The sequence below is a fragment of the Halichoerus grypus genome, chromosome 15 (genome assembly GCF_964656455.1).
Source record: "Halichoerus grypus chromosome 15, mHalGry1.hap1.1, whole genome shotgun sequence".
NCBI classification, from domain to species: Eukaryota; Metazoa; Chordata; class Mammalia; order Carnivora; family Phocidae; genus Halichoerus; species Halichoerus grypus.
In genome coordinates, this window is record NC_135726.1 from 46,642,556 (window position 1) to 46,665,424 (window position 22,869).

General features: G+C 39.3%; 1 protein-coding gene and 2 pseudogenes across 7 annotated transcripts in view; 2 read left to right on the forward strand and 1 right to left on the reverse strand.

Moving 5' to 3' along the window:
- Positions 1–6,505: 6,505 nt before the first annotated feature.
- LOC144380311 (ubiquitin-ribosomal protein eL40 fusion protein pseudogene) lies at positions 6,506–6,940 on the forward strand (annotated as a pseudogene).
- A 4,641-nt stretch (positions 6,941–11,581) lies between these two features.
- Positions 11,582–12,187, reverse strand: LOC118553135 (large ribosomal subunit protein uL6 pseudogene; annotated as a pseudogene).
- A 5,110-nt stretch (positions 12,188–17,297) lies between these two features.
- ZNF573 (zinc finger protein 573) overlaps positions 17,298–22,869 on the forward strand; it is a 40,015-nt gene continuing 34,443 nt past the window's right edge. Inside the window, exon 1 of one of the 7 annotated variants that reach the window (XM_036120083.2) lies at positions 17,298–17,351. The gene's annotated coding sequence lies outside the window, so the exon portion shown is untranslated. Of the gene's footprint in view, positions 17,375–22,869 lie in introns of all 7 variants that reach the window. The other 6 variants (XM_036120077.2, XM_078063261.1, XM_078063258.1 and 3 more) reach the window with 6 other exon arrangements.

The following is a 22,869-nucleotide window of genomic DNA, read 5'->3' on the forward strand; positions in this document are numbered from 1 at the left end:
TGGTCATGGTGTATAACCCTTTTAATATATTGTTGAATTCAGTTTGCTAATACTTTGTTAAAGATTATTACACCTATGTATCTGGTTTTAGTCATGGTAATGCTGGCCTCATAAAATGAGTTCGGAAGAATTTGAGAAGGATTAGTATTAATTTTTCCTGAAATGTTTGGTGGAATTCACTAGTGAAGCCATCTAGTCCTGGACTTTTGTTTGTTGGGAGGTTTTTGATTACTGATTCAATTACCTTACAAGTAATCAGTCTGTTTAGATTCTTCTATTTCCTTATGATTCAATATGGGTAGGTTATATGTTTCTAGGTATTCATCATTTCTTCTAGGTTGTCCTTTTTTTTGGTGTATAATTGTTCACACTAGTCTCTTATAATTCTTTGTATTCCTATGGTATCAGCTGTAATGCCTCCTTTTTTATTCTGATTTTATTTGAGTCTTCTCTTTTTTTTTTCTTGTGTGTGTGTGTGTGTGTAGCTAAAGGTTTTATCTTTTGAAAAAACCCAGCTCTTAGTTTCATTGATCTTTTCTGTTGTTTTTAGTCTCTATTTCATTTATTTTCACTCTGATTTTTGTTATTTCCTTCATTCTACTGCCTTAGGGCTTCATTTGGTATACTGTATGTCCATTTTCTTTGTCTCAAGATGTATTTTTAATTTAATGTACATTCTGCTCAAGTGCATATATACACTCAAAATAGATCATATGCTGGTCTTAAGGTCTTAAGATGTCTTAAGACACTAAGAAGGATTGAAACCATACAGAATATGTTCTTTGGCCACAGTGGAATTAAATTTGAAATCATTAAAATATCTAAGGAAACTCCCAGTATTGGAAAATAAATACTACACACAGGAAATTAGAAAATATATAGAAATGAACAATAATGAAAATGTAGCATATAAAAATGTATGTTATGTAGCTAAGATAGTATTTAGAGGGAAATCTATAGTTTAAATGTTTATATTACAAAAGAAGAAAAGTATAAAGTCAACAAACTAAGGTTGTACTGCAAGATTCTAGAAAAACAAAAGCAAAATAAACCCACAGTTACTGGAAGGAAAGAAAATAAGAAGGATAAAAACAGAAGTTAATGAATTAGAAAACTGACAAATAATAGAGAAAATCAACGGAGCCAAAGCAAAGTTGAAAATATCAGCAAGCTTGATAAACTCTTAGCAAAAATGATCAAGAAAAAATAAAGAAGAAAAACACAAATATCAGAAATAACAGAGGGGGGCACCTGGGTGGCTCAGTTGGTTAAACAACTGCCTTCGGCTCAGGTCATGATCCTGGAGTCCTGGGATCAAGACCCGCGTTGGGCTCCCTGCTGAGCAGGGAGTATGCTTCTCCCTCTGACCCCCCCCTCTTGTGCTCTCTCTCTCATTCTCTCTCTCTCGAATAAATAAATAAAATCTTTAAATAAAAAAGGGAGAAGCAGGCTTCCCTCGGAGCAGGGAGCCCAATGTGGGGCTCGATCCCAGGACCCCGGGACCATGACCTGAGCCGAAGGCAGATGCTTAGTGACTGAGCCACCCAGGTGCTCAAAATAAATAAAATCTTAAAAAAAAAAAAAAAAGAAATTACAGAGGGTTTCTAATTACAGATCCTATACAAATTAAGTAATAAAGAATACATGAGTAAATAATAATTAAGGAAAATATTATGAACCCTTTCATACAAGCTAGATGAAATGGATACATTCCTTGAAAGACAGCAACTAGCAAAGATTACTCAAAAAAATATGTAATATGAATGGCTGTATATCTACCATAGAAATTGAATTTATAGTAAAAGTATTGCCCTAACAGTTATAAGTATTGCCCTAACATGGCCCTAATGATTTTATGGATAAGTTCTATCAAGAAATAACACCAATACTACACAAAATCTTTTAGAATTAGCTCCTAACTCACTGCAGGAACCCAACATTAACCCTGCTACTAAAACCAAGAAAAAGGCATTATTAGAAAACTATAGATTTCCCTCATGACCACTAGTGTAAAAATCCTTTTCAAGTACTAACAAATAGAGTCCAGTAATATTTATAAAATACATAGTGCAGCATAATCCAGAGTTTATCCCATGAATACAAGTTGGATTAACATTTGAATATTAATTAATGTAATTCAACACATTAACAGATTAAGAAAGCAAAATGATAAGATCACTTGAATAAAGGCATAACATACTTAGACGAAATCAAAACAGAGTCCTCATAAAAATTCTTACCAAGTTAAGAGTAGAGAGGAACTTTCTCTCCAATAAAGGGCACTCAAAATACATAAATAACGTATTCAATAGTGAAATATTGAAGGCTTTCTCATTTAAATCAGAAACAATGGTAGTGATTGATATATTTATAATCTTGATTATGGCAATGGTTTCACAAATATACACATACATCAAGATCTGTCAAGGGGCTCCTTGTTGGCTCAGTTGGTTGGGCATCTGACTGGATTTCTGCTTAGGTCATGATCTCAGGGTCCTGAGATTGACCCCTCTGGCTCTGTATTGGGCATGGAGCCTGCTTAAGATTCTCTCTCTCCCTCTCCCTCTGCCCCCCCCCCACAAAATTTGTCAAAATGTATCTTGGGCCCTTGAGGGAAACTTTTCATATAGTATCTCAAAGGAAAGACACCACTACTCTGACTAGTTTTGGGTTCCTTGCAATGCATTCCTATTGCTCCCAACACGCTCACCTGGACACCATCCTGCTTTTCCCCATCCGAGGTTCTCTCCCTTGTTCCAAAAGGGAAATCACTGCTGGCTTTGAAATAGCAAGTCCTGCTCAAAGATATGGGATATTAAAAATGAATATAGTAGGGGCGCCTGGGTGGCTCAGTCATTAAGCGTCTGCCTTCAGCTCAGGTCATGATCCCAGGGTCCTGGGATCGAGCCCCGCATCAGGCTCTGCTCCACGGGAAGCCTGCTTCTCCCTCTACTCCTGCTTGTGTTCCCTCTCTCGCTGTGTCTCTCTCTGTCAAATAAATAAATAAAATCTTTAAAAAAAAATGAATATAGTGTCAACTATACTTAAACTACAATGAATGAATGAATGAATGAATGCATGAATGTTTTTTTATTTAGAGTTGGTTTAACCTAAGCAAATTCAGATCTAATTGTTCATCAGAAGAATGATGGAAACAGCAATTCACCATTTGGCAAATACCAGAGTAATAATTGCTGCATGCAGCAATCGTTGATGGAAGCTAAAATATAGGGGAAGGTATCATGAGAAAGAGGACAGATACAGAGTATTCACAACAAGCTTAATGACTGCAGTGGTAAACTAGTGGCTTTATAGTGCAGAAGCCTGGAGAACACTACTATAACCAACAGATCAAATTAGCGTTACTGGTAATAAGGGACGCCTGGGTGGCACAGTCAGTAGAGTAAATGACTCTTGGTTTCGGCACAGGTTGTGATCTCAGGGTCATGAGATCGAGCCCCATGCCGGGCTCCACACTGAGTACAGGGTGTGCTTGACACTCTCCCTCTCCCTCTGCTCCTCCCCTCTGTGCTCTCTCTGTCTCAAATAAATAAGTAAATCTTAAAAAAAAATAGCATTAATAAGTATACAAACATCAACCAAATGGGACTAAAAAAAAAAAAATAGATGGTAGATCTATCAAGATGGTAGGCTTAAAGCCAACCATATCAATAATTCCATTGAACAATGACTTAAACATTCCAAGTGCAGGTGGCTGAATAATTACCCCAAAGATATCAAGTCCTAATCCCTGGAATCTTTAACTATTACCTTATATGGTAACAGAGACTTTGCAATATGATTAAAGATGGTGAGATGGTGAGAATATATTGGATCATCTGGTAGGCTATAAATACAATCATAAGTATCCTTGGGTCTGTGATGGGAGAAAAGGGGTAGTGCAGAGAGAGATATGAGATAGATCTACAGAAGAGAAGGCCATTTGAAGACTGAGCAGAGACAGTTTTAAGATGCTAGCCTTGAAGATGGGAATGATGCAGCCACAAGCCAAGGAATTTGCAGCCATCAGAAGTTGGAAGAGGCATGGAATGGATTCTTCCTTACAGTCTGCAGAGGGAGTGCAGCCCTGCAAATATCTTGCTTTTGGGATTCTGGCCTAGAATTGTGAGAATAAAATCCCACTGTTTTAAGCCATTTTGTGGTAATTTGTTACAGCAGTCATAGGAAACTAACAGACCAAGAAAAAGGCAGAGATTGTCAGATTGGATTTTAAAAAGGCAAGATCCAACTATGTTCTGCCTACAGAAACAAATCTAAACATAAAGACACAAATAGGATAAAAGTACAAGTATGGAAAAGAACATATGTTGCTAAAACTAATCAAAAGATTGTTTCAAAACTCATAAAACCAAAGTTGGTAACAGTGCAACACCAAATCCAGTTAAGAGTTAGGGATTTCAACACTCCTTTCTCAAGGATTGATAGAACAAGTAGATAGAAAATAAGTAAAGATATCAAATGCCTGAATAGCATTATCAGTCAACTTGTTCTTGATGTTTGTAGCCCACTCCACCCAAGAAGAAAATACAGTCTTTTCAAGTGTACACAAAACAATTACCAAGATAGATTACAATATGGGTCATAAACAAGGTTCACTAAATTTAAAAGGATTCAAGTCATACATATTATATTCTCTGGCCATAATCATTCAAATTATATTCTCTGGCCACAAAAGGATTAAATTATAAATAAAAAATATAGAGATACCTAGAACACCCCCAAATATTTGGAAAAAAATAACAGAATTCTAAATAGCTCATAGGTTAAAAAATTAAAATAAAGATATTAGAAGGCGCCTAGGTGGCACAGTCGGTTAAGTGTCCGACTCTTGGTTTTGGCTCAGGTCATGATCTCAGGGTCGTGAGATCAAGCCCTGCATCAAGCTCTGCGCTCAGTGGGGAGTCTGCTTCAGACTCTCTCTCTCCCTCTCCTTCTGCCCCTTCTCCCCACACGTGCTCTCTCTCTAAAATAAATAATAAAACAAAAATCTTTAAAATAAGAATGTTAGAATTAGTAATTGAAAGAAATGAATACAAAAATATTGAAATCTGTAGCTAAAGTTTTTAGAGGAAAATATGTAATTTCTTATAGGTAGATATGTAATTCTAAATGTTTATATTAGAAAAGGAGTAAGGCTCAAATAAGTGAACTCAGCTTTTACAGCAAGATACTAGATTTTTAAAAAGGACAAATAAAAAAATAATTTAAAAAAGGGGCATAGTAGGGGCACCTGACTGGCTCAGTTGCAAGCATGCAACTCTTTACCTCAGGGTTGTGGGTTCGAGCCCCACATTGGGTATAGAGACTACTTAAAAATAAAGTCTTAAAAAAAGGCACAGTAATAAGAAGAAAAGAAATAATAATGATCAAAGCAGAAATCAATGACAGAGAAAAAATTAGAAAAAAACCCAAAGTTCATCTTTTGAAAAATTGATAAAGCTCTAACCCACTGGGGAAAAAGAGAAGACACAATTACCATCAGAAAGAAGAAAGATGGCATTACTGCTAATTCTACAGGTATTGAAAGGAGAAAAAAAGTATTTAGAACATACCTGTTAATAAATTAAAAACTTAGATAAAATGGACAGATTCCTTGAAAAACACAAATTACTAAGGCTCACATACAAAGAAAATGAGGTGATGTCAGTAAGATATTGGAATAGGAGGTTCTAGCTCTTGACTCTCAACAGAAACACTAATTTAACAACTATCCATTCATGAAAATACCTTCATAAGAGCTCCTGAGTCCAGGTGAGAGGTCATAGCACACCGTGGAACAAAGAAATAAGACAAGACATACTGAAAAGGGTAAGGAGTACAATTTAATTTTATCTACATCACTTCTTCCCGAAATTGGCACAGCACAGAACCAAGAGAAATACTCCTGGTCTACAAGTTCTGCATGGAGTAAACAAGAAATTAAATGAATGCCCAAATTGTCCCAGCCTTTCAGGGTGCTACTTGAGAGGTCTGTTTCTGTCTGTCACACCTCACACAAAACAGAAGAAACTGGCATGGCTAGATCACCTAGCGGGTAACTAGGAACACAGGGCCAGGGGCTCTCAACAACCAGCAGGCAGCCCTCAACAGATGGCCCATGGATGAGCCTGAAGGACATTATGCTCAGTGAATAAGGTAGACACAGGACAAATATTTCATGATACCACTTATGTGAGGAATCTAAAATAGACTTATAGCATAGAGTAGAATGGTGGTTGCCAGGGGCTTGGGGGATAGGGAAATGGGAAGTAATTAGTCAAAGAGTACAAAATTTCAATTATACCAGATAAGTCCTAGAGATCTACTGTACAGCATCATGCCTGTAGTTAAAAATACTATATTGTATACTTAAAAAGTTGCCAAGAGGGTAGATCTTAGGTTAAGTGCTTTTATCTCTCACACACACACATCATCATCATCATCGTCATCATCAAGAGGGCAGATCAAGGTGGCCAAGCGGATCGGTGGCAGTGGCCTTGCAGAGATGCAGATTTTTGTGAAGATCCTGACGGGCAAGACCATCACCCTTGAGGTCAAGCCCAATGACACCAGGAAGAATGTCAAAGCCAAAAGCAAGAGAAGGAGGGCATCCCACCTAACTGGCAGTATCTGATTTTTGCCAGCAAATAGCTGAGGATAGCTACACTCTCTCAGATTACAATATCCAGAAAGAGTCCACTCTGCACTTGGTGCTATACCTGCAGGTTGGCATCATCGAGCCTTCCCTCCACCAGCTTGCCCAGAAATACAACTGCAACAAGATGATCTGCCGCAGATGTGTTATGCTTGCATGCACCCCGGCACTGTCATCTGCTGCAAGAAGTGCAGCCACACCAACCACCTATGCCCCCAAGAAGAAAGCTCAAATGAGGCCCCTCTGCTCGCTCCTCCTTTGCCTGCAGGGTGGTCTCCTGTCTGAGCCCCAAGGCCTTTGGGCCTCAATAAAATTTCTCTTTCATTGACTGGAGCAGTAAAAAAATAAAATAAAGAGGGCAAGAGGAAACTTTTGGAAGTGATGGACATGTTCATGGCATAGACTGGTGTGATGGTTTCACAGGTATAAACTTATATACAAACTTATCAAGTTGCATACATTAAATATGCACAGCTTTGAGCCCTACGTGGGGCTTGAACTCAAGACCTGAGATCAGGACCTGAGCTGAGATCAAGAGTTGGATGCTCAACCAACTGAGCCACCCAGGTGCCTCAAATATGCACAGCTTTTTGTATGTCAATCATACTTTAATAAAATGAGTATTAAAAAGGAAGAAAATGATCATCTGAGTAGCTTCATATCTATCAAATTGAATTTGCAGTTAAAAAATCTTTCCTTTATTGAAAATCCAAGGACAAATGGCTGGGAAATTTTACTAAACATTTATAGAAGAAATAATACTAATTCTAAAATTAACTCTTCCAGAATGGGAATACCTCACAGGTCATTCTATGAGTCAGCATTATCACGATACCAAAATCAGACAAGGACATTATAGGAAAAGACTAATATCTCTTACAAACAGAGTTTCAAAAATTCTAAACAAAATTTTAGCAAATCAAATCCAACAATATATAAAAAGTATAAGAAATCATGATCAAGTGGGTTTTTATTCCAGAAATGTAATGTTAGTTTATAATTCAAAAATTAATAAAATTGTTCCTGGTAACAGAAAAATCAAATTCAATATATTAATTAAAAACAAAGTGCTGATTTCAAAAGATGTAGAAAAAGCACTTGAAAAAATCTAACATACTTTCCTCATATAACTCTAAATAATGAGATGAGGAATACAATGGGATATCCTCAATCTACAAAAAACCTGCAGCTAACATTGTTCATAATGGTGAGTAACTGAATGCTTTCTCCCTAAAATCAGGAACTAGACAAAGATGTCCATTCTCACCACTTCTAATCAATACTGTAAATACTAACCCATCCAACAGGGCAAAATTAAAAGAAAGAAAAAAAAAGCAACCAGAACAAAAAGGAAGAATCAGTCTCTCTTCAAAATGGCAAAATCTTCTACAGAGAAAATCCTATTGAATATACAAAAAACTTACTAGCAAGTGAGTTCAGCAAAGTCAATTTTATTTCCTACCAAATCAATTGTATTCCTAAAACATAACAACAAACAACTGGAAATTAAAACTAAAAAAAAAATTTACAGTAGCATCAAATATATAAATTACTAGGTGTAAAAATCTGACCAAAAATGTATAAAATTTGTACAAGAAAACTACAGAACACTGGTTGAAAGAAATTAAGTAACACCTAATGGAGATATATACATCATATTCATGGGTTAGATGACATAAATGTTGTCAATTCTGCCCAAACTGATCTATAGCCAACACAATCCCAATCAAAATTCCAGCAGCCTTCTTGTAGAAATTGGTAAACTCACTCCAAAATTCATATGGAAACAAAAGACTTAGAACACTGAAAACAACTCTGAAAATGAACAAAGTTGGAAGGCTTATATTTCCTGACTTCAAAGTCTAAGTCACAGCAATCTAGACTGTGTTATTGCCTTTGAGACAAATTAATGGAACAAAATACAGAGTCCAGAAATAGGCCCACACATATATGGTCAAGTCAATTTTTGCAAAGGTAATTCATTTGAGAAAGGGTAGTTGGGTCAACAAATAGTATTGGAACAACTGGATATCAATAATTAAAAACATTACTTTGAATCCATACCATTGAGTCATTTGAAGTTTATCCTAGAATGAATATGGATCCAACTTCCTTCCCCCATCCTTCTCTTCTTCCTCTCCCCCTCCTTCCTTTATTTCAAGAATGGATACCAGTTATCCCATAATTATCAATGAAACTGCTAATATCCTTAAGATGCCACATTCAAAGTATACCAAATTTTCTTATTTTTTGGATCTATTTCTAGATTATATATCTGGTTCATTCTGTTCCATTGGTCTGATTATGTATCAGTATGCTATTCTTTTAATTAGGGCTAGTACTCACTCATTGATCCTTTTTTTCCCCCAGACTTCACTTCTATTATTTTTTAAATTTTTAAAAAAGATTTTATTTATTTGAGAGGGAGAGAGAGGAGAGAGAGCACAAGCAGGGGGAGCGGCAGAAGGAGAGGGAGAAGCAGACTCCTCGCTGAGCAGGGAGCCCGATGTGGGGCACAATCCCAGGACCCTGGGATCATGACCTGAGCTGAAGGCAGATGCTTAACCGACTGAGCCACCCAGGTGTCCCTCACTTTCTATTCTTATATGTTTATTTTACTGTACAAATTTTAAGATAATCTAAACTAATTTTTAAAAGTTGCTGGTATTTTTTTTTTAAGATTTTACTTGTTTATTTGACAGAGACACAGAGAGAGAGGGAACACAAGCAGGGGGAGTGGGAGAAGGAGAAGCACACTTCCCGCTGAGCAGGGAGCCCAATGTGGGGCTCGATCCCAGGATCCCAGGATGATGACCTGAGCCGAAGGCAGACGCTTAATGACTGAGCCACCCAGGTGCCCTAAAAGAGTTGCTGGTATTTTTATGTGAATCTCACATAATTGATAAAATGACTTAGGGAGAATCGGTACCTTTATGAAAGATATTTCCATTCCAAGATTATGGCATGTCTTTCCATTTGTTGAAATCTTCTTTTATGACCTTCGGTGGTAATATCCCATGACTGTTTTGCATATTTCTTACATTGTTTCAAGATATTTTATCTTATTGGTTGCTTACTTAAATGATATTTCCTTTCATTAAATGTTTTTTTTATTTAAATGTACATATTTGTTTCTTAATTTTGCACGCAATTTCTGTTCCTTTTTAAGATTTTATTTTTAAGTAATCTCTACCCAATGTGGGGCTCGAATTTACAATCCCGAGATCAAGAGTTGCATGCTCTACCAACTGAGCCAGTGAGGCACCCTTCACCCAATTTCTTAATAGCTTTATCATTTAAATTTAAATGCAAAGAAACTGTGGTGAAATAGTCACAGGAAGATCTTTGAGAGATGCAGTATGCTTTATTACATCCCAAAGACACTGTGGCCTGGGGAAAACTGGAACAAATTAGCAGACTGAATCTGGTCTAGACACACTGAGGAATGGCTTAATCCTCCTTAAACAGGATTTCTCTGGGGCACCTGGGTGGCTCAGTCGTTAAGCGTCTGCCTTCAGCTCAGGTCCTGAGCTCAGGTCCTGATCTCAGGGTTCTGGGATCAAGCCCCACATCGGGCTCCCTGCTCAGCAGGAAGCCTGCTTCTCCCTCTCCCACTCCCCCTGCTTGTGTTCCCTCTCTCTCTCTGTTAAATAAATAAATAAAATCTAAAAAAAAAAAACAGCAACAGGATTTCTCTGAGCCAATGTTTTCTCTTCAGGAACTGCAGTTACAGTGCCTCACCTAGCATCTTGAACCCCAAATTCTAATCTATGGTAGTCAGTGTTGCCTCTTAATTATTCCTTAATCCAGGGCTTCTCAAACCAGCTACAGGAACATTCCCTAAACAACAGAGTAAATGCCTACTTTGAGAGTCTGATACAAAAACAGAAGTCCCGTAAAAACAAGTTCCTTTAAAATATTTCTTCCTATCTACACTTAAAATCCACATGAATTTGGTATTTTGCGCAATAATAAATTTATTTTTTATACTGTTTTACAGTATTTAATATATAATTATATAAAATTACTTCTATAATTACATAAAATTATATTAAAATCCTGTTTAATATTATTTATATTAATTAGATCAATTATTTAGCTTTATGTCTTCCAAATTTTCAAGTAAAATGGCATCCAAGAAGAAATGACCTTATTGGGGCGGCTGGGTGTCTCAGTCAGTTGAGCCTCAGACTCTTGGTTTCCACTCAGGTCATGATCTCAGGATCCTGAGATCAAGCCCCAGTGTGGGGCTCCCTACTCAGCACGTGGAGTCTGCTTGAGATTCTCTGCTTCTCACTCTCCCTCTGCCCCTCCGCACACTCCCACATGCTTGTGCTCTCTCTCTCTAATAAGTAAAAAAAATCTTTAAAAAAAAGACATCCTTATTTTCACCATTTTACAGTCGAAGAAATGAGGATCAGGGGTCACAAGTCCCTCTCACCCACATTCAGAAAATGATCACGCATGTTCTCTCTGCACTCTCATACAATCACACCCTCCATGGAGCTTTTCACTCAAAATATGTCACACTTGCAATCACACTTAAGGTCATACATAGCCAGAATCCCCTCTGGACAAACCTATGCACATCCCCAGCTATGACCTAGAATGCCAGTTCATCTCCTACATATACCAGGCCAGGCCTGCTTCTAATACACCCAGGCCTCTCCTTCTGCACTCCAAACTGAAACCAGACTCACCCCCACACAAAAGCATAAATCATGCATCTGTGCACTCCTAGGATGAGCAAGTGCTCTCCAAAGTCTCTGGCACAAGCTGGGTGACTCCCATTTAGGTCAGGCTGGGCACTGAGATGTTTCACAACAACCTCCCCCTCTCCAAGTAAGTTTGCTGTTTTTTTTTTTCTCCCCCAAATCAATACAGCTTTTATTGTATCTTTAAAATATCACAAATACATCTGAAAAATCATCTGGCATCTTGCTGTTTTTGTAGCTGGACAACTTAGATCTTATTCATCAGCCTGCTGAACTGTTCCTTTTTCAGAAACAGATACCATCCCAAAATATTTTGATATCCTTGTTTTTTACTGTTGTAGCTTGCTGAATCAAAGCAGCTGAGTTTGATGCAAGTTCAGTGTCATTTCCTTCAAGAATTAACTCATCTTTCTGGGCTTGAAATACAGAACAAGCCACACCTGGCCTCATCCCAAACCTGTGGATATATTTTTCACCCAGGAAATTTCAACAAGAGAACCATTCTCCTGAATAACAACGTTGATGGGGAAGTGAGCATTCACAGACCTCAACTTGTAACGGAAGCCCAGTGTAACGCCTTGATCATGTTCTATACACAGATAGTGGGAATAATAGCCAGTTCTTTTCTATTCCTCCACCACTTGCCAACCCTGAGCCTCTCCTTTTTCTTTCCAAGAAGACTGAGTTCTACGTTGATGTGATTGAAGTCACTTCACAGAGTTCCTCTGGGGCCCTTTACAGTTAACAGTGCATCCCTTCAGAGTGATGTTGACTTTTCTGGAATGGCGACAGTGTGATTACTGAGGATGGTCTTCATTCCCACAGTAGATGTGGCAGAAAGCATCTCAGTTCCACTGTTTTGGGACTCATAGCCTGGACATTTTCCAGAAGGCTATGCTGCTGCAACTAAACATTTCATGGAATATGTTCTTCTGAGCTTGAATAGGCAGGTGCTGAAACCTATGAAGCATTTCACTTCAGGCTGGGCAGGAGTTCTTTGCTTCAGGCTCAGTCTTGTGGCAGAGAGGGACTGACGACCCAGCTCTGGTTGTCCCCTTATTCTTGGAGCACTGGACTACACTTCACGGAGGCCTTAGAGGTTCCATGCTTTCCACTGGAACTCAGCCATCTGCCGACCTGAGGAGCCTTTAGTGGAGCTCCTGGAGGCATGATGTTCTGCTAGGCAAGGCCCAGGGCTGCCCAAAATGTGGAATCTCAGTGCCGGAGCAGACAGGGCTTAGGCCTGTGTGGGTAGAGGCGGCAGAACAAGGCAGTGGAAAGATCCTGTATGCAAGACTTTTATTTTTTTTTTTAATATTTATTTATTTATTTATTTGACAGAGAGAGAGAGACAGCGAGAGAGGGAACACAAGCAGGGGGAGTAGGAGAAGAAGCAGGCTTCCCGCAGAGCAGGGAGCCCGATGTGGGGCTCAATCCCAGGACCCTGTGACCATGACCTGAGCCAAAGGCAGACGCTTAACGACTGAGCCATCCAGGCGCCCCTATGCAAGACTTTTAAATCCACCTGTAACATCTGTCTCTTAAAAGCAGCATTTATTACCATTTACACTTAATGCAGCTACTGAAATATTTTGATTTAAATGTGCCATTTTATATTCCACTCTATGTTGCATGTTTCCTTTTTCTCTCCTTTATGTTGGATTTTTAAAATTATTATTCCAATTTTTCCCTTTACTGGTTGGTAAGTTCTTTTAGTCACTGCTCCAGGAATTGTCATACTTACCAAAATACAAGGTTTTCAATACTCTTATTCTCCTCTCAAGTAATGCATTTAATTACATTTGTCCCCTTAGACTTAAAATACAAGATCAATAACCGCATATCTCTGTATGTATATAATTACTGAATTTAAATGACACCCTTACCCAAATTACAACAGTACAATTTTGTTTGGTTTGTTAGTGTTCATTTACATTTACTCATAACACTGATACAAGTGGTGTTCAGAAAAAAGTTAGGTCTTGTCAAAGAAAAGCAAAGCAGGATGCTACTTACAGGTGGTAAAGAAAGATTTTATTCATTAATAAGTACCATAGTAGGGAAGAAAGTCCAGTGTAAGTAGCTCAAATTTCCTGAAACAAAAGGCAGGAGACTTTTTTTTTTTCAAGATTTTATTTAAATTCCAGTTAGTTAACATACAGTGTAATATGTTTCAGGTGTAGAATTTAGTGATTCATCACTTACAACACCCAGTGCTCATCACAAGTGCCCTTCTTAATACACATCACCTATTTAACTCATCCCAACACCCACCTTCCCTTCAGTAACCTTCAGTTTGTTCTCTATAGTTAAGAGTCTGTTTCCTGATTTGCCTCTCCTTTTCCCCCCATGTTCATCTGTTTTGTTTCTTAAATTCCACATGCGTGAAATGATATGGTATTTGTCTTTCTCTGACTGACTTACTTCCCTTAGCATAATACTCTCTAGCTCCATCCGCGTCATTGCAAACGGCAAGACTTCATTCGTTATAGCTGAATAATATTCCATTATATACACACACACATATGTAAACCACATTTTCTTCTTTTAAAGATTTTATTTATTTGAGAGAGAGAGAGAGCATGAGCAGGGGGAGGGGCAGAGGGAGAGGCAGAAGCAGACTCTCCACTGAGCAGGGAGCCCGGGGCGGGGCTCGATCCCAGGTCCCCAGGATCACAACCCGAGCCGAAGGCAGACACCCAACTGACTGAGCCACCCAGGTGCCCCTATATATATAAGCCACATCTTCTTTTTTTTTTTTTAAGCCACATCTTCTTTATCCATTCATCAGTCGATGGACACGTGGGCTCTTTCTATAATTTGGCTATTGTTGATAATGCTGTTATAAACATCAGGTGCATGTATTTCTTCAAATCAGCATTTTTGTATCCCTTGGGTAAATACCTAATAGTGCAATTGCTGGATCATAGGGTAATTCTATTTTTAACTTTCTGAGGAATCTCCATACTGTTTTCCAGAGTGGCTGCACCAGTTTGCATTGCCACCAACAGTGTAAGAGGGTTCCCCTTTCTCCACATTTTGCCAACACCTGTTGTTTCCTGTTGTTGATTTTAGCCATTCTGACTGGTGTCAGGTGATACCTCATTGTAGTTTTGATTTGTATTTCCTTGATGATGAGTGATGTTGAGCCTCTTTTCATGTGTCTGTTAAGGGCAAGAGACTTTTTTAATGTTGCTAAAAAAAGACACTGCAGGGTATTAAGTTGGTCCCTGTGACTAGGCCACCTGGGTTTGCTAATTTGCACTTATCCAGAGGAGAAACAAATTCTTTTTTTTTTTTTTTTTTTACTGCCACTGACAAGACCTTGAAACAGGTAGAGTGATCTACCTCTAGGTGCTCAGCTGCCTCGATGTTGACACTTTGCTAAGGGCAAAAGGCAATCTTAGTCCAGTGCCTCAGGATCCAGTAAATCTTATTTAACATATAAAAATTCCTTTGGAAACTTCCTTTATCTCTACCCCCAAGATATATGTTGGCAATCATCCCTCAAGCATATGGCTCACTGACATACATCTGAAGGGTCTCATGACTAAGGTTTTATTAGACAATAATAAATGACCTTTTCCTAACAATAGCCAGCTTCCTCAAGGTTCTGGAAACCTTGCTTCCAAAATTCCTTAGAGACTTATGCTATCCCTGACCCCCTCCCAACTTGAAAGTATATAATCAGTCACTCCTCATAACCCCAGTGCAGCTCTTTCTGCCCATGGGTGCCTATGCTTTAATAAAACCACCTTTTTACACCGAAGATATCTCAAGAATTCTTTCTTGGCCATCAGCTCCAAACCCCAACATTTCCTACATCAATAAATAACCTAGAACTACATGCAACAACATGCAACTGGTGAATCACACAAACAATGTTGGGCAAGAGAAGTCAGATACAAGAATATATACTGTGTAATTCCATTGATATAAATTAAAAGATTGCCGGGGCACCTGGGTGGCTCAGTCTGTTAAGCGTCTGCCTTCGGCTCAGGTCATGATCCCAGGGTCCTGGGATGGAGCCCCGCATCGGGCTCCTTGCTTTGCGGGAAGCCTGCTTCTCCCTCTCCCACTCACCCTGCTTGTGTTCCTGCTCTCGCTATCTCTCTCTGTCAAATAAATAAATAAAATAAAATAAAATAATAAAAAGATTGCCAAATCAATCTTTGCTCTTAGAAATTTGGATAGTGATCATTCTTGGAGAATGAGAAAGAAAACAGAAGAGAGCATGAAGACATACTTTGGGATGCTGGTAATGTCCTGTTTCTTGATCTGGATACTAGTTAAATAAATGGATGTGTTCAGTTTCTGAAAATCCATCCAGCGGTACTTAGGCTATATGTGCTCTTAGGTATGTATATTACACATCAAAGAAGTTACTATTACAAAATCAGAAGGGCTTCTGCTTTTTTGCTCCAAAATGGAAAAAGCTTGTAAGTGATTACTACTGTCCTCAAAGCAAGAAAAAAAGCTAATAAGCAAACTGAAAATTAATAATTCTTTTTATTGCCCTCAGAGAATTGAGGTCACAGGGCAAACAAATGGTCTGAGAACTGGAGAGAGAATCACAGATAACCTGAAGGAGAAGCTGCTAGAGTCAGGGACTGGTAGGAACTGATGAACTGCTGGAAACTGAGTGGGGACCAGCTTGAGAGTTAAAAACTCCTACAGGCCCCCACTTTCTTGAGTTTGACCTCTAAGAACATCACCACTTTCTCAGAATGAAGATAAGAAGAAATTCTCCTCACGCTTCTAGCAGGGGGAGGGGAAAATAACCATTTTGAAATATTTTAGATAGCCTGTTGTCCACCTGCCCTCAAGGGAAACTAATTTACCAGAGAATAACCAATGCGGAGGAAGGGAAATACCCAGCCCCCTCTAGCCCTCCTGTGTCACCTACCTGGTTGAGGGAGGAAAGGACCTGAGAAGAACTTGTGCAGGTCACAGCTCAGGGTCTCAGGCAAACTGAGAGACTGGGACCTAAAATTCTTCCCCACCCCTACACTTCCTCTATATCAACAGGATTCTTGTATAAAAACAGGGTTAGAGCTGAAAAAAGAAAAACCCGCGATCATATCAATTGATCAGAAAATTATTTAACAAAACTCAACAGCCTTTCATCATAAAAACATTAAACAACAAAATCCTTGCTAGTTATTTTGTGGATATCGACAGAATGATACTAAAGTTTGTATGGAGAGGCAAAAGACGAGAATACCCAACACAATATTGAAGGAGAACTAAATCGGGGGCCTGACAAATAATTATCCAGTCAAATCTTAATATTTATATAACATTTCTCTCTGATTATGCTTGGAAAAGCTATTCCTAAACCAATATTACCAAACATATACAAGATTATCACCAGATCACTTTTACATTTAATTACTCAGTCAGCGTTGAATATATCCTAGTGTAAAATATTAAATTAATATTACTTTCCTCCTACTCACCATTATTAAATGTAGCTAACACGGTGTCTTGAGAAAACCAGCCCATTCTTGGCAGTACCAAAAGTTACTTTCCTGTATGTTATCACCAGGCTGCAGCTACCTTAGGGAACACTGCACCAGAGTCCCCGACATGGCCCTGGGGCCGCACCAGTGACCCTACCTTGCGGCTCTGCACCCACAGGCCTGAGGTTTCGGCAGCCGCCGTTCCGGACTGCCCTTCCCTGCCTTCTAGCCTGATCTGGACCACCAGGACGTGCGCACCGCGCCCTCTCCTGTTTCCCCTCCAGCGTTACCAGTCGTCGCGTGCCGCACTCCTCAGAGCGACAACTCTCGGGGTGCCCGCGCAGGGACGTCCCGGCGGCCAACTCGCGCTCTAGCGAGGCTTCTGGGATGCGGGCTACTTTTCCCACAAGCCACCGCGGCCACGGACATTCAGGTTCGAACTACATTTCCCAGAGGGCAGCGGTCACAGCGGATCTTTGGCTTCCCTTCCATTTTCGCGCGGTTCTCGCGCTGCGCACGGTGAGTTGAACTCATCTCAGGATGTAAGAGCACCGGGTGCGGACAGGCTGGACTCCGGACAACCAAGTTAATCCGGGGTGGGGGAGGAAGTCTTTAAAGCGTGGAAGCCGGTAGTAGGGGCGGCCAGTTGTTACCGTGATCTCAGGCCTGCGGTTCAAGCACCATAGAGGAGGGTGGTGTGTGTCTATAGGGACAGGTGGGGGTTGGTGGTGTGTGTCTATAGGGACGGGGGGGTTGGCGCGCGCGCGGCGAGATGTGCCTCCGTTACAGTGGGTACGCTTGTGGAGTGAAAGTGAGACAGGTGCGTAGCTGTGCGCGTGTGATGTGCATTTGGTTGCGTGTCTTTTACCTGTGCGGCGATTGTTGTGGTTCTGTTGTGTCATTGTCCCATGGCTCTAGGTTCCCTGCTGCTTCCTTCGTCTTCTCTCCTCACAGCTACTTGAGGCTGCCACCGGGGAACGGTCGTAAGAACGAAGTTCGAGGTTGGGAACGCCTTGGAAATTCTTTACTTGGGAGCTCTGAGGGGCAGCCACGTGTCTCAGAACCACGGCGTTCCCAGAGATCTGACCGCAGGGATTTGCTGTAAACCTTACACAGATTACACGCTGTCCCACTTCCGTCTGTTTGTGTGTGTGTGAGCAGGGCAGGGGTGGACCTAGAGAATGTTGTGCAACGAAGTCATTCTGTACTCCAAGGAAAACCTGGCGTCCTATGTATGACTCCCTACCTGGTCCTGCCATTCCCCCAAAGAAGGACCCTGATGAGGAGGAAAGAATTGTTAAATCCAAAAAAATCAGTGTTTGGGCTAGTTTTTCTTTCATAAAATTACTGGTTTTAGGGCATGCTTTCCTTTGTCAGAAATGTCCTAATTGTGATCTGGTTTCTTCCCAGTGGATGTTGGGTACTACTGAGGTAAACCTCGTTAACATTCTCATGTTCATTGGGTTATCAATACATCCTCCTGTGTATTCTCTTATTGTAGACCAAAAAGATTCAGAGTTTTTGGTCTAGAATCAAGGACAATTTTCCTGTTTTTGATGATGTGAAAAATTAATGTTCAGGGTTATGGAAGTGTTTAATGATGAACCCATATGGTTGACTATTATGCAGCTGATAAGATTATGTTTATACAGGGGCATCTGGGTGGCTCAGTCGGTTAAGCGTCCCACTCTTGGTTTTGGCTCATTATCTGGGGGTGGTAAGATGGAGCCCCTACTACAGCTCCCGACTCAGGGGGGAGTCGACTTGGGATTCTTTTCTTTTCCCTCTGTCCCTCCCCCATTCATGCACATGCTCTTTCTCTCTAAAATAAATCTTTAAAAAAAAAAAAGATTATGTTTATAGAGTTAGACTTAAGAAGAAAATGTACACTCTATAATGTTAAGCAATATTCATATTTATCAACAGTAATACCCTGGAAAAATTTTAATTAAATATGAATCCCACTTAAGAAGGTATTACTGTGAGAAGTTTTCCAAGGAGTGCATCATAAATATTTTAATTGTTTATTGAGGAAGGGTAGTGGTGTAGCTACATTTATGAAGCATCTATTGTCTATCAAACACTCTTCTACCTTTATTACATTCTATGATGCAGTCTGCAAGTGCCACTTACCTGTATTGTGTTCATTTTCAGTAGAATCTTGGTAATGAAAGTGTTGGGGAGATATAACCAAAGGATATCCAAGGACTAGGTGTAATTTGTTTCCCTTGTAATAATTGCCCATGTCATGCATAGAGTTCAGGTTTCATAAATACAAGAATGAACAACCTGTTCCTGTTTTTTCTCTATGATTTTTTAAAAAGATTTTATTTATTTATTGAGAGAGTGCGTGCACGAGCATGAGTGAGGTAGGGGAGGGCAGAGGGCAAGGGAGAGAGAATCTCAAGCAGATTCCGAACTGAGGGCAGAGCCCTACACAGGGCTTGATCTCACGACTTGAGATCACGACCTGAGCTGAAATCAAGAGTCGGTTGCTCAACTGACTGAGCTGCTCTCTGTGACATTTTAACATTAGTCATATGTTGAAATGTCTTTGAAATATTTTGAAATACCTTATATTCTGGTGATGGCATTAATGAAGGCTTGTTGTAAAACATGCAGTATCCTAAGGAACTTCTGATAAAGAAATATAAACTACTCTCATTCCCATCACCCAGAGTTATGCTATTAATATTTTTTCCATTTAGTATATATGTATTGTTTTGTTTTGAAGAGTATGATCACATTAAGTTTAAGAGTCAAACCATAAAGAAATAAGAATCTGAGTTTGCAAAAAGAGTCCATGAGTTTTATTATTTTTTTAAAAAAAGATTTTATTTATTTATTTGACAGAGAGAGAGAGAGAGAGCACAAGCAGGAGGAGTGGCAGGCAGAGGCAGAGGGAGAAGCAGGCTCTCGGCAGAGCAGGGAGCCCAACGTGGGACTCGATCCCAGGACCCTGGAATCATGACCTGAGCCAAAGGCAGTGGCTTAACCAACTGAGCCAACCAGGCGCCCAGTCCATGAGTTTTATTATATGTGCATGTGAGTGGAAGAGAGAAGTGACAATTTCTGGTTTGAAAAACTTTCCAGATATTTACATCTTTTAGATAATAGAAATAACCATTAAATTAATTACCAGGGCAGCAAGTATCAAACAGACGGTATTTCAGAGTTAGATTTTCTTTAGAGATTTTTTTTTTTATTTTTAAGAAATCTGTACACCCAACATGGGGCTCAAACTCACAACCCTGAGATCAAGAATTACATGCTTGGGGTCCCTGGGTGGCTCAGTTAAGCATCGGACTGTTGATTTCAGCTCAGGGCATGATCTCAGGGTCGTGAGATTGAGCTCTCTGTAGGGCTCTGCGTTGAGCATGGAGTCTGCTTGGGATTCGCTCTCCCTCTCTCTTCGCCCCTCCCCCGTTCCTGCTCTCTCTTCTCTCTCCTCTGTCTCTCTAAAAAAAAAAAAAAAGTCCCATTCTCTACCAACTGAGCCAGCCAGGCACCCCCAGGGTTAAATTTTTAAGAAGAGATTTAAGATTGGTTTTACAAAATTTTGCAATAATAACTGATTTTTTAGGTGTCTTCCAAAAAACATTTCCAAGTATGGATTGTACTAAGAGAAAAGAACTAATAATTTTACTTATTCACATTTCTTTCTTTCACCGATTAAAGGTATTGAGCCTCTTATTAATGTTCTCACTTTATGAGACACCTGATCAGATCAGATTCATTGAGCAAATTATGATTCAAAAAAGTGTCTTTTTTTGCTGCTGCAGTTAGGGGAAAGGCAAATTTCTTTCCTAGATACTCTTAATATTTTATTCAGAAGAAATGCATTCTTGGGGTGCCTGCGTGGCTCAGTTGGTTGGGCGACTGCCTTTGGCTCAGGTCATGATCCCAGAGTCCTGGGATCGAGTCCCGTGTCGGGCTCCCAGCTCAGCGGGGAGTCTGCTTCCCCCTCTGACACTCTCCCCTTTCATGCTCTCTCTCACTCTCTCTCTCTCAAATAAATAAATAAAATCTTTAAAAAAAAATGCATTCTCAAGCCAAGGTCCTCAATTTTTTTGTGTGTGTTATAAGAGTAGAGCTAAGAAGCACAACTTTACTCTAGAAAGGAGATTTTAGAATTGCTTCTTTTGTAATAATCAATTAGAGAACATGAAATGTTCTTCAGTAAAATAGCTAACATTAATATAGTATTATAGCATACTCTTAAGTTTTTATAGAGATTATCTTTCTCTAAAATATTAGTATTTAGTAGGTGAACTTCATACTCTGGATTTTACTGATGAAAAACCAAGGTAATCAAATCTCATGGACTCTAAGAACATTTCCACATTTAGAAAATCTGAATACAGATTTTGTCTTAAATTCAACAGAATGCCTGGGCGCCTGGGTAGCTCAGCCATTAAGGTCTGCCTTCGACCCAGGTCATGATCCCAGGGTCCTGGGATCGAGCCCAACATCGGGCTCCCTGCTCAGTGGGATTCCTGCTTCTCCCTCTCACACTCCCCCTGCTTGTGTTCCCTCTCTCGCTGTCTCTCTTTCTGTCAAATAAATAAATAAAATCTTAAAAAAAAAATTCAACAGGATGCCATTCCTACATTATGTATATTTATTAGCCCGGACCAGTATCATGATTAATAATGGTCTATATGCCATCATATAGTAGAACTGAATTAATTAACCTGTTACCTACTGGTAGATTTTTGTGTAGATATTTAATTAATATAAATTCCTAGGAGTAGAATTTGGGATAAAACAATCAGACTCTTACTAAGTGCTTATGATTTGCCTAATCATGCAATCTTAGTATTTGGGTTGATAAAAAAGACTCAAATGACATGGTTGCTACTTTTATGTTTCTTTTAGTAAGTAAGGTAAACACTGAATGGGAGTAAATGCATCAGAGGCCACTAGGGAGATTCAGATAATGCAACTTGTGATTTTATAAGGGAGTGATGTTATTCTGACAGTAGCTACCATTGTCACCTTACTGTCAAATTATGCTGACCTAAAAAAGCACTGTGATGGTAAGGAATTTATGTATAAATTTTTACCCTTTTTATTAATATAATTCTTTACTATAAAATATATCTTTTTAAAGTATATAATTTAGTAGTTTTTAATATAGTCACAGGGTTGTATAACCAGTACCACTATTAATGCACCACTATTAATTATGTGTAAGTACTGCATTTGTTTTTTTATGTGGTAAATTATACATAACAAAATTTCACAGTTTAACCTTTTTTTAGAGGGGGGAGTGGGGAGAGAGAATCTTAAGCAGGCTCCACACCCAGTGGAGCCTGATGTGGGGCTTCATCTCAGAACCCTGAGATTGTGACCTGAGCTGAAATCAAGAGTCAGACACTTAGCCAACTGAGCCACCCAGGTGCCCCAACATTTAATCATTTTTGAGTATACAGTTAACTAGCATTAAGTATATTCACATTGTTCTGCAACCATCACCACCAGTCATCTTCAGAACTTCTTCATCTTCCCCAACTGAAACTCTACCCATTAAACACTTCCCATCCCCCTTCTACGCTCCACCCCAGTCCCTGGCATCCACTTTCTGTCTCTATGAATTTGATTATTCTAAGAATCTCATATAAGAGGAATCATACAATATTTGTCCTTTTGTGACTAGCTTATTTCACTTAGCATGATGTCTTCAAGATTCATCCACGTTGTAACTTGTATAAAATAACCCTGATTTTTATGGCTGCATAATATTCCCTTGTGTGCATATACCACATTTTCTTTATCCGTTTATGGACATTTGGGTTTCTTCCACTTTTTGGCTGTTATAAATACAAACACTTGTGTACAAGTTGTTTTGGATTTTTTTTTTTTTTTTTTTGAGTGAATGTGTATTTTCTATTCTTGGGTATATACCTACGGGTGGAGTTGCTGGATCACATGGTAACTCCTACATTACCTGTTTTATTCTCATGATGTTGATGTAAGTGAAACTAATAGAATAATTCAGCAGCTTTCTGGAGGATGTGACTAACAGGGTGGGAAA